General features: G+C 38.1%; 1 pseudogene; it reads right to left on the minus strand.

Moving 5' to 3' along the window:
* Window positions 1–346: 346 nt before the first annotated feature.
* LOC141543771 (ATP synthase F(0) complex subunit C2, mitochondrial pseudogene) lies at window positions 347–854 on the minus strand (annotated as a pseudogene).
* Window positions 855–13,305: the final 12,451 nt, after the last annotated feature.

Consider the following 13,305-nt stretch of genomic DNA (forward strand, 5'->3'; position numbering starts at 1 on the left):
CTCCCCATGCTGGAGTAATTTGAAATAAAATTTGTATTTATGTTTACCCTAATCATGAGTATTGGAATTCTCAGTGACTGCGCCAGCATACACAGTATACAATAGGGGACAGTCTTTAGTTCATCTGCTTATAAATACACGGGACACTGAAGACCCACGAAAATCCATGTACAAATAAAAACATACACAATTCAAATATCCCACCTGCCAGTCTGAAAAGGAATTGAAGTTGGGGCTACTGCTGAAGCAGCTCTAGTATTTCAGTGAGTCCTTCTTTTCCATGAAGGTCTAGCCAAGGTCCCCAAGACACGAGTCTTGGAAGGACCAGAAGGATAATGAGGAATGTTCAGAAATGCTGAGGGATAAAAATGGCTCGATCACATGGCAAAGAGAATGAGGAAAGCCACCATCAGGCAAAAAAGCCCCATGGCCTCAGACAGGGCAAAGCCCAGGATGGCATAGGAGAATAGCTGCTGCTTCAAGGAGGGATTCCTGGCATAACCAATGATGAGACTTCCAAACACAGTCCCAATCCCAGCTCCAGAGCCGGCTACTCCCACAGTGGCAGCTCCAGCACTGTTGAACTTGGCTGCTGTGTTAGTGTCCCTTGAGACACCGCTGGTTTGGAATCCACTTCAGGGCACAAGTGAGGTCAAGGGACCTGATGTTGACAAAATGCTGAGGTTCTCATCTGTCCAAATCTCTGGCCATCTTAGGAGCACTGCAGATAATGATCTACTCAACAACTGAGAGCTGCTCCTCACAAGGGCAGAGGTAGAGATGAACGTGGCACAGGGTATATTCTTAGGGGGTGAGGGGCAAAGCTGAAGAAGCTGCCGGCAGAGCAACCCCATTTGCTTTAGGTTCCCCCTTGAAAAATCCATATACTTTGAGGTCTGCTGAACAAGCAAACCTCTTTCCATAGGATTTTCCAAGAATGCTATTGACTTTGTGCTATTAAATGATATATTACACAATACACTACATGGGCAGCCTAAATTTTTCTCCATGCTGCATTCAAAATCTTTTCTTTACAGGAAGGATTCTTAATTTTTTTTATTATTTTTTTTAAAGCTGGGGTTAAGTGACTTGCCCAGGGTCACACAGCTAGGAAGTGTTAAGTGTCTGAGACCAGATTTGAACTCGGGTCCTTCTGAATTCAAGGCTGGTGCTGGTGCTGGTGCTCTATATACTGCGCCACCTAGCTTCCTCCCTTTTGGTGTTCTGATGAAATTTATGAACACCTTCACAGAATAATGTTTTTAAATGAACAAAATTAAAAAAAAAAAAACAATACATAGGAATATAAAGGAAAAAAATTATGTTCAAGTATCAAAACTTTTAAAAGTTTGGGAATTCAGATTATCAACCCTTCTCTACTCTAGCAGACCAGTGCCTTAAATCTTGATCTCAGGAAAACCTGAGTTTGAATTTGATCTCTGACACTTCCTTACCATGTGACCCTATGTAAGCACTGAGTTCAAATCTGGATTCAGATACTTACTAGGTGTGTAACTAAGCAAGTCACATAAGCATTGTCTGCCTCAGGATACTCATCTGTAAAATAAGGATTCCCAATTTTGTGAAGTTAAAGTGAAGTAATATTAAAGTGAAGTAATATTAAAGTGATTTGTAAACCTTAAAGCATTATATAAATCCTAATCATTCTAATCTATAATAGGCTTGGAGAACCTTTTTTTTTTTTTTTTTTTTTTTTTTTTTTTTTTTTTTTTTTTTTTTTTTTTTTTTTTCTGCCAAAGGCCATTTGGATATTTATAGCATCATTCAGGGCCCATACAAAATTGTCAACTTAAAGAGCTGAAGTGGTGGGAGGTTGTTGTTGCTTAGGGTTGCCTTGGCAGGGTCAGACCAAATGATTTTGTGGACCTTATATGGTCCATGGCCTGGACATTCACCATCTTGATCTATGAGAACTCTTCCAGCTCTAAAGTCAAAAGCAAGTAACCAGGACTCTGTTCATGGGTATATCTTATAATTATCCAGATTCAGGGTTCAGATACTGAGAAGTATGTTTTTTTCCCCTGAATTGGGACATTTTCCATAAAAAGCTGGGATAAGTACTTTATGGTGTACATGTTTTGTTTGTCATTTTGTTGGAGAGTGAGGTATCTCTGGAAGAGCAGGGAGTATATCTGAGGGCTCAGGGACAGAACTCTAGACTTACAGAGAGAAAAGACATTAAGGACTATGGGAGGAAGGCATGAGAGATACTTTTTCAACATAGTGCCAAAATGGCCAGTAATATATGTGTTTATTTGTGTATATGTCCACATATGTTTATGTATGTATATTGATTTTATTTTTCAGTCCAATTGATTGGATATTTAATAGTCAGTTACAGTAAAAATGTGCTATTCGTAGTTCCATGTTGACACAGCCTCAGTTTACATTGAGAGAGTTTGTTAAGTAAGTAACTCTGGAACACATCCTAGGAAAGTGGTGATCGGGATAATGACTTTTCAAATATAATTATCTTTTAACCCAAATTAGGAGGGGAGTTAATTTGAGGAAATAGATGGCTTGGAAAACTTTGGCTTTGGGATGACAAGACAAATTACCAATGGAAGGCAATTCCTTCATCTCCCTTATGTACCACCAGTTGCCCTGCTGTGTCTTGTTGGCCATCATTTAACTCTCTTACCTGTATGTGAATGCAGTCTTAGCCCCAAAAGTAAAAAAGACCAGGACAACTGCCACCTAGTCTTTCTCTGGTTAGTTGTCAGATTCTTCTTCATTGCAGAGCAGGAGAATAGAACAAGGCAGTGGAGACAAGGAACACAGATATCAAAGAGGGATTTGTGCCTCTGTCTTCAGGACCATTTCTGTCAAACTTTGTGCTGGAATCTTTATGTGATCTGGCTCTGAGTCAACTTCCTCTCCCTAGTTATTATTTCGGGAAGCCTGGCCCCAGAAACATCGACCATTTGACCATTTCAAAGGTGACCCCTTCCATCACGTCGATTTAGTGAGAGACTGCAGGCCAGTGACCTTCATTGTAAGAACTATTGCTAACTGGTATCTCATTGGGACATCTTGGTCTTATGATAGTGACCTCTGAGACAAGAGGGAGATAAATGGTTGTGGGAGGTCAAAAGTCAGCAGCCCTGAGTAGAGATGAAGAGACAAAAGAAAATGAGAACACTAATACCTTCTTATGAAACTATATTTGCTGCTTGGATGAATTGGACTGAGGGGATCTTAAAAGACACATGGCAGACTTGTTCCAGTCTCCCATAGCTCAATTCCTTTATTCTGCCCAAACAAGCATTTATTAAATACTGACTCCATGGCAGCTACTGTCCTGGGCATTATTGATACTAAGACAAAAAATAAAGCGCTTTACTCCTTAGGAGCTTACAGTATCTTAGGAAGTAGATATGAACACAAATGAGAATAAGAGGGAGTAAAGAATGAGGCAATTAAAGTGAAGAAACAGACAATGTGTTCTCAAGATATTTGAAGAGAGAAAGATGGAGGGGAAGAGAAGAAGGGCAGTGAGAGAAGATGGGGGAAGGAAAGAAAAGGAGACAGATAGACAGAGACAAAGAGATAGACAGAAAGAAAGGAGATAGCCATACACATACAGAAGGGAGACAGACAGACATGGAGACAGAAAGATAGAGGGAAGAAAGCCAGACAGGCAGAGAAACAGAGAAAAGCAGAGAGAGACAGAGACAGAGACACATGAAAGGGGGGAGGAGAGAGAGAGAGAGAGAGAGAGAGAGAGAGAGAGAGAGAGAGAGAGAGAGAGAGAGAGAGAGACAGAGACAGAGACAGAGACAGAGACAGAGACAGAGACAGAGAAAGAAAGAGGGGGGGAGGGAGAGGGAATATAACTGAGTCACAATTGAGAAAGGCACTTAATGCAGATCCCTCCATAAAATTTGACAGGAAAAAAAGTTTATAACATTAGGATCACAAAAAAGTCCAGTATGTTACATGGTCTTAAGCAGAGCATTGCTTTTTTCTATACTCTCAATATAGACTGGATACTAGAATGAAATTTGAATTTACTATGACTGTTACCAAGGATATTCAGGGAGAAAGGAAGAAGGAAAAGGAGAGGTAGAGGAAGAGGGAGAGGAAGAGGGAGAAAAGAGCTCCCAGTTTAGGGACCTGGAAATGGGGAGGAGAGACAGAGGGTAAAGTCTTGAAAAAAATGGAGGATTCTGAATAATGGAAATAACAAAAGAATATATTACTTATCATAGGCACTGGGGATAATTTTTCCAAGCACATAGTCATGTGGATGTCATGTCCAATGGCGGGGATTGTTATTACTTTAAATTCCTTTTCTGATACATATTACTGATATGAGCTTTGGGTGAGTGACTTAATCACTGAAGGTTTACTGTCCTCATTAGTAAAATGGGAAATTTGGAGGGGACAAGGAGGGAATAAGGAAAGATTTGTTGAGACAGATGAGATTCAGCTCCACCAATTATAGGAAGGAAGAGGGAGTAAAAGGTTTTCCATACCTTCAGTACAACCAGTCACCAGTGTTTCATTAAGAAGAAATGATTTGCATGTGGGGAACAGAAGACACAGATATGGGCACAGAGGAGATACTGAGAGAATTGAGAAGGTAGCAGAAGTAGCCTAGTTTTTTGCTCATGGATTTCTTTCCTTTGTGCAGTACTTGTGGTACATGGAGTGATGCACAAGCATCTGTGCTGTTCCAGGATCTTGGCACATGTTGCTATAGAAGCATCAAGTGCTTACTTTGTTTTTTTTTTTTTAAATAATAGCTTTTTATTTTCAAAATATAGGCAAATATGGTTTTTCAACATTCACTCTTGCTAATCCTTGTGTTCCAAATTTTTCTCCCACCCTTCCCCATCCCTTCTCCTAGAGAACAAGTAATCCAATATACGTTAAACATGTACAATTCTTCTATACATATTTCCATATTTATCATGCTGCACAAGAAAAATTAGATAAAAAGGGGAAAAAAGATGAGAAAGGAAACAAAAAGCAAAACAAAAACAAAAAGATGAAAACACTATGTTGTGATCCATACTCGGTGCCCAGTCTTTTCACTGGGTGTAGATGGTTCTCTTCATCAGAAGTCTGTTGGAATTGACTTGAATCATTTCGATGTTGAAAAGAGCCACGTCTATCAGAATTGATCATCCCATAATATCATTGAGCACATGCTCAATGGACAATGGTCTCTTGGTTCTATTCACTTAGCATCAGTTCATGTCAGTCTCTCCAGGCCTTTCTGAAATCTTCATGTTGAGCATTTCTTATAGAACAATAATAGAGAACAATTCATATCCCATAACTTATTCAGCCATTCTCCAACTGATGGAGTTAAACTTTAAGGTGATAGGGACAGAAGAAAGACAAAAATATAACTGAGTCACCATTGGGAAAAGCACTTAATGCAGATTCCTATATAAAACTTGATAGAAAAAAGTTCATATTATTAGGATCACAGAAAGAAATCCAGTGTGGTTCATAGTCTTAAGCCGAGCATTGCTTTCTCTCTATACTCTCAATATAGACTGGATGCTAGAATGAAATTTGAATTTTCTATGAGTGTTTCCAAGGATATTCTGGGGCAGACTTTTGAGAGACGACTACTAAATTTTCATTTATACTTCAGAAATCCACAACTCTACAAATCAAGGCTTGACTTGTTTCACTGATTATCTAGTTTTAGGAAAGTCTTAATAATGCAGGTTAAACTTAAAAGTGTGGGTACATATATATGTGTTTTCTCTGGAGAGTCTGGTTATTAAATATTTACTAGCATCCCTCTGAATATGCCATGTAACATTATAGAAAGGAGAGATTAGATAGATGCTCCTAAACCTTTTATGTGAACCTCTCCCTCTCTCCCTAGACAAAGGAAAAAGTTCTGGCAGGCAGACACACACATGAGTTTGCTTTTGTGTATAGCCTGATCTTGAAGATTTGTCTGTCCAAAACTCATACAACGCACAAGTTTTGTGTAATGTTGACTTCTATAATGCCCGCCTTTGATGAAAACAATGAAAGGAATACTGTAAATAAAAAAAAAATAGTCTATTAAAAAAAGTATGAAATGTATTTTGCTGTAACACCATTCATAATTAAGTTAGACACTTCTATCTGGGAATGCCTGTATCATTTTAAATCGATTTCTGAGCGAGCAAATAAACTTAAAACCTTCCTTTAAGTCTTCACAGATATTTTCAGACTTTCAAGAGTTATTTAATTTGATATTTAGCGACTCTCCAGATTTATGTGGGCTATATTCACCGTATCTTTCCTCATTCTTCCTCACTGTTATTGATTCTCTTCTGCCCCTCTTTTTTCTCTATCCATAATTCCCCACCTTTTACCCCTCCTCCATTTTCTTCTGGTATTCTTTTTCTTCTCTGAATGTGCTCTTCCCCTCTTTGTTCTTGTGGAAGGACTGGCTTTTGAATCACAACCTATACTTCCTTGCTCACTATGCAGTCTGTCCCCCTCTGTGCTGGATAGTCTCTTTCAGGGTTCCCTGGGTCTCCTCTGGGGAAGAAGCCACTTATTTCTCATGCTGAGAGTTCATATTATGTGAATCACTAATTCAGCCGAGAGGGAGGGTTTATGGAACCACCAGAGGGGAGGTCGATGAGACAGAACACAGTTTCAGAGCCTCCTGGCTTCATTTAACCTCTTCTCTCAAACAGGCAGGCGGTTCTCTCTGAGTGAGCCTGACGTGGAATAAGGAATAGCTTTGGCCTTTGGTTGGCTTTTTTGACAGTACCCTGAGAACTCTTGGTAGGGCTTCCCAAAATGGGGTATCAAAGGTTATTTAAAGATCTAGTTGGCACATGTGTATGGGTATATTTGTTACATATATGTAACTAGATATATACACTTGAAAAGGGAGAGAGTAGGCCATACCACTTTCTAGAAGTTGGAAAGCATTTTTATAGCTCCTAGGCTTCCTAGAATAGCAAAGGCCCATCTTTTCCATACAGATATTTTACTAGTTTAGGTATATAAGAAGTGATATTTGGAACATCCACCATTACCTCTGAAAAACTAAAAGTGAGGTAAGCATAATTCAGAGGGCAATGGAGGATTGTGGGATGAGTATGAACAAGATATGACAAATATCCAACAAGGAATCAGAAGAAGAATAGTAATGAAAGAGGATATAAAAGAAAAATGACAGGAAGAGGCAAGGGTCTGATTGTGAGAAGTAGGAGCACATGGTGAAAGGGGGGCAACTGGAGTGCTTCTCTAGAAACCTTGCAATATTGGGAGAAAGTGAAGGGTACATGTTAGATAGACACCTTGTGGCAAAATTTTTTGGAGGACAGAGAAGTGAATCTCAAGATGAGATAGGTGGATATGGATGGATTAAAATATATATCCTTATAGAGACTTTTAATTGATGAAATTATGGATCCATTGGAATATTTAATTATAGAGAAAGTTAGGATGAGAGGCATATAGGTAGTACAGTGAATAGAGAATTGTTCTAGAGTCAGGAAAACCTGAGTTAAAATCTGGCCTCAGACACTTATTAGCTGTGTGATCATGGGCAAGTCAATTAACCCTATTTGCCTCAGTTTCCTCCTCTGTAAAGTGAGCTGAAGATGTTAACGGAGATGGAAATGTTAAACCACTCCAGTATCTTGGATGACACTGGTGTATGATGGTTCATGGAGTCACAAAGAATCATACATGACAGAATGAATGACTACATAACATAGCTATGAGTAAAGATCTAGATACAGATATGAATATGAATATGAAAATGAACATGTGCTAGCAAAATATGGAGAGGTGGATAAGATATTAATCTCATGGATAGGAAGAACACACCTCTGACTCTTATTATGTGACCTGGAAAAATCTCTGAAGCTCTATGGATTTTAGACAAATTGCTAGGGCTTAAATGTTGGTTTAGTGGGGAAAAGATATAATTTTTAAATGTAAAAATCTTGGTTTGAAGCCCAGATCTCCCACTTCCAACTTCTGTGATCTTGGGCAAGGTAATCCAGTGGGCTAAGTATCTATGTAGTCATCTGTAAAGCAATTAGGTAGCATCTAAGTCAATGATTCTATAGTTACCAAGTATGCATTATATGTGCATTATGTATATGGCTTAGTCTTTCACCTTTAGCTGAAATAGATATAGTATTTTATTCTACTTAGATAAAAAAGCAAATATTATTTATAATGACAGCACATCATACTATATATATAATATTATATGCATTATAAATATATATTATATATGTATGTGTGTATATATATATATATATATATATATATATATATATATATATATACAGAGAGAGAGAGAGAGGGAGAGAGAGAGAGAGACAGAGACAGAGACAGAGAGAGAGATGGTAGGTAGGTAGATAGATAAATATACACACAAAGAAAAAGGCTTTGTATCTAATTTCTGAAATGTCAGCTGCTTTTACACAGATACATACACACACACACACACACACACACACACACACACACACCCTTATATGTAGATGGATATATATATATATATATATATTAGCTATAATGCATGCAGTATCTTAAGGCTCAATTATATATCCATAAAAACCAAATATATTAAATACAAAAAAAAAACCTCTATATAATATAAATATCTAGAGGTTTAGTAACGTGTCTTTTATGTGCTTATACAATATGGAGATATATGCAATGTACAAATATAACTGTGTGCATATATATATACATATCTATGTATGTATAATAGAGATGTTTACATAACACTTTATAATATAAATTTCTAATATGGATCTGTTGTACATACACATGTAGATATATCTAGAATTATGTTTTATGATTTTTATAACAAAGCCAGCCAATAGTTATGTGATATTTAAAAGTATTTAAATTCATTTAAATGTATTATTTCACTTGAACTCTGAAACAACCTTGGTATTTAGGGTTTTTTTTTGTTTGTTTGTTTTGTTTTTGTTGTTGTTGTTGTTGTTGTTGTTTTTTGTTTTGTTTTGTTTTTGCAGATGGGAAACTGTCTTAAGAGAGGTGATGTACTTTACTTGTCCATGGTTCTGAAGTTAGTAATTATCAGAAGTGTGATTTGAACTTGGGTCTTCCATGATGTCAGATGCATTTTACCATATTGCTTTCCCACGTTCATAACTTAAACATTCCCTTTCTCTTTTATCATCTTTTCTTTAAATATAATGAATTAAACTTTGACACATTTTGCGGAGCTGAGCTTTAGCACTATAAGGTAAACAAGAAAACCGGCTGTGTCTTTTAGACAAACTTTCTATGTATACTGTGTGAATTGCAAAGTTTAAAAAGGGGTCCTTATCTCTAGGAAAGGCCTGCCTGCTCTCTCTGTTTGCTTGGAATTGTTTGCTTTTGCAGGACAAACACAATGAAAGACACTGACAAGGCTTTGGAAAGGCCTGAGTCAGAAAAAGACTTTTAGCAGAAAAATAGCATCAGGGGCTAGGGCCCGGCAGGCCTGCTCTTTAAAAGGTAAATATCTGAGTTGCAGAAATTTAGCCACTGAGAGTATGGGAAATATGATCGGAATATAAAATGTATAAAATAGAAGACCTGGAAAAGCAAAATATCAAATCAGGCCAAAAGCACTCTGAAGAACTCTAGGATCCAGGCAACTAATGAGGCTACAGGTAGCAAAGGGCCTAATAGATAGAATAAGACGTGGAATTAAGAAAAATTGAGTTCAGACATTTACTAGCAAAATGAAGCAATTGACCTTTCTCAGCCTCAGTTTCCTCCTCCATAAAATGGACATCATAGTGACTCTTTATTTCCTATGTAAAGTTCTTTGAAAACCTTAAAGACTATATCAGTCTTAATCATTAATGTTACTACAAAAGACTGCATGTTTGCCTCAGTTTCCTCATCTGTAAAATGGGAATAATAATAGCATCTGTCTCCTAGGTTTGTAAATGTAAAGGGTTTTGCAAACTTTAAAATTTAGCTAAATAATTTCAAACTAATACAATTAGCACAAATCCCTGCCCAGCAACATGATTAGGTCAATTTGGTTTGCATGCCTCTATAAAGACTTACAATATTTCCTCTTCTTTCTGTATTTGAAAGTACCCAGGGTGCTAAAGCAGTGCAAATGAGAGGGGGGGTCACTCAGGTATTCTCATGAAGTGTCTCAAAATTTGTAGTATCTTCTGTTAGGATCTTGGCCCAAAGTCCTAGTGGGCCTAGAGGGAAGAAGACCTGAATTCAAAAAAGGTGTCAGATACACACTACGTGTGTGACCTTGGACAAATCTGTTGGTGTCAGCCTTAGTTTCCTCAATTGTAAAATGAGGATAATAATAGTTCCTCCTTCCTAGGCTTACTGTGAAGTTCAAATGAAACAAAGTGCTCAACATGTTATCTGGCACATGGTAGGTGCTTAACCAATGCTGGTCCTTACCCGCTATCCTGACTCTCCATCTCCTGAGTCTTTCTCCTCCTTGGGCTTTGGGGAGATGAGGGATGGGCCCTGCTTTTGATTGGAAATATTTTCAGGTTATAGGTCAAATCTGTTTTTCACAAATGTGGCTAACACAGTGACCACATTTCATAGAGGCAGAGGAGCTCACAATACAGTCTAGGATACACTTTATTATGTCTCATAGAAAAAAAAATAATAACACAATGAGTTTCATAGTAGATCTAAACAACTGATGTCTGTTTCTCTCTGTCTCTCTATCATTGTCTGTGTCTCTCTGTCTGTCTCTGTGAGTGCCTCTGTCTCAATCTCTCTGTATGTCTCTTTATGTTGAAGTTCACATATTACCAGGATTCTTTATTCTTATGGATTCACACAAACACCTTTGGAAGAGAAACAAACTGGGGGTTCTGGAGGCTACCATTGGTCAGAGTGACACTGGATTTAAAATGAGGACGATTTAGATCGAATCCTACCCCAAACATTTCTTGGTAAATCACTAAAACCTTTTCAACTTTCTAATGACTGCTGAAGGCATCACCATCGTTCCAGTTACCCAAGCTCCTATTCTCTCATACCCTCCCATCTAATTAATGTCACCTCTTCCATATTTCTTTCATAAGTCCCTTTCTCTCTTCTGTCACATACTCTTACCCTGGTCCATTCCCTCATCCCCTCACACCTGGGTGATTGAAATAACTCGCTTTTTGGTCTGCCTGCCTCAAATTTCTCTCAATTCATCCTCCATTCAGATGCTAAAATGGTTTTCCCAAAGTGCAGGTCTGATCATGTCCCCTCCTGCCCCCCCCCCAATTTAATAAACTCCATTGACTCCCTAGTACTTTCAAGATCAAATATGAAATCATTTTTGTTTCTCATAACTTGGCCCCTTCTCCCCTTTCTAGTTATTATAGACTTCACTCTTGTCTATTTACTCTGATTTAGTGGCTTCCTGGCTATTCTACAAGACTCTCACAGTTTTGATATATTTGCACCAGAACTTTCATTCTTGGAACTCTCTCCCTCCTCAGCTCCACGTCTTGGCTTCCTTCTTCCAGCTAAAATTTCACCTTCTGAAAAAAGCTTTTCCAAGTTTTCCTTAATGCTAGTACCTCCTCCCTAAATTACCTCTAATTTACTATAATCTCTCTCTCTCTTCTTTCTCCCCATCTCTTTTTCTTATTTCTTCTCTCTCTCTTTTTCTCTGTCTCTCTTCTCTCCTCCTCTCATTCTCTTTCTCTCCAATCTGCCTGCTTCTCTTTGTCTCTGTATCTCTCTCTCCATTCAATCTGTCTATCCATCTATTCCCCCATTATTTAAAATTTTCTATAACAATTAATGGCTCTTCTCTTTATGGTTGCCATTTCTAGGCTCCTTGATGCTAGGACAAGAACATGAAGTCGATATTCTAGTTGATCAAATAAAACAACATTTGTAAAGTACTTAGCTTTTTGCCTGGTACATAGAAGGTGCTTAATAAATGTTTTTCCCTTTCCTTTAACTCTTTGAAAAGTGTTTTATATTTTTAATATGCATTTATCCCTTAGTAAGAGCAGCTGGATGGTACAGATGATAGTGTTAGGACTAGAATTAGGAAGATCCATCTTCCTGAGTTCAAATCTGACCTCAGGCATTGACTAGCTTTGTGACCCTGGGAAAATTACTTTGCCTTATTTGCCTTGGTTTCCTCACTGATAAAATGAGCTGGAGATGAAAATGGCAAAGCAAATCCAGTATCTCTGCCAGGAAAACCCAATTGAAAAATGATTGAATGACAAGAAATTAGCCTTAACATAGTGCTTAGCATATAGTCTCATCTCTTAGCGAATGCTTGTTTTGGGAGACCATTTACCCTCCTCTCTGTGTCTGCCCAAAGATGTTGGGGCTCTTTTCTGGAATTTTTTGCTATTCATGGAGGGTAGTAGATCCCAGGGGCCATGTATCAATTATCTAACTTGCTAGGTAACTAGCTCATCTTTTTTCTTCCTAAACATGCATCTCTTTGATGATATCACTTATGTTGCTTGTCCCAAATGAGTCCTCATTTGTAATATTGCAGCCAGCTTACAACCACCGTCAGCTGTGGTATGTTCCAAAGGACCTGCAATATTGATTCTTTGGAGTGGTTATATTCTAGTTATCCAGAATTATCAGAAGGCTATTTTTTGCTTAAAAAGGTAGGCCTTTGTTTGCCAGGAAAAGCTTGTGGGTGGTTCCAACAGGAGGGAAATGGGCATCCAAACATACAATACTATTGAATAATTTGTCGTTATCTTTGGACTTGGCTCTCATATCATCCCACTGGTCCCACGTTATCTGGATACACAGATGGATGTATTTCTCTGTGCTGGTTGTCTATTTGAACTTCATCACTGGTATCTTCTTTGCCTCTCTCTCTCTCTCTCTCTCTCTCTCTCTCTCTCTCTCTCTCTCTCTCTCTCTCTCTCTCTCTCTCTCTCAAAAGACTGAAATCTAGTCATTTTACCCTACAGATCCCTTCCTCCTCTTTTATTCCCCCCTCCCCAGAGTCTATTGTCTGTTAACAGTAATCAAGTTCCATGGTTTCTACTTCTGGATCCCAAGACTTTAAAAATAGTCATTAGTACTTGCTATGAAGGTAGCCCTTAGTTTTAGTATCTCGAATGCTTTGAAAGGAAGACTGCATGTTAATAATAAGTTCTGTGTCCTTTTAAAGTCATATTAGGCCCTTCTGAATTGCACAAATCTTTTTTTTTTCCTGTTGAGTATGTGAAGTTGATGGTATTGGAATGAATTGGTGCTTAGTAGTCAAAGATGGGATGGAATCCAAGAAGTATCAACATGGGTCTTTGGTTCTCACTGCTAGGTTGTATGGGACACCTTGGCAATGGC

Source organism: Sminthopsis crassicaudata, chromosome 5 (genome assembly GCF_048593235.1).
Source record: "Sminthopsis crassicaudata isolate SCR6 chromosome 5, ASM4859323v1, whole genome shotgun sequence".
Taxonomy (NCBI): Eukaryota; Metazoa; Chordata; class Mammalia; order Dasyuromorphia; family Dasyuridae; genus Sminthopsis; species Sminthopsis crassicaudata.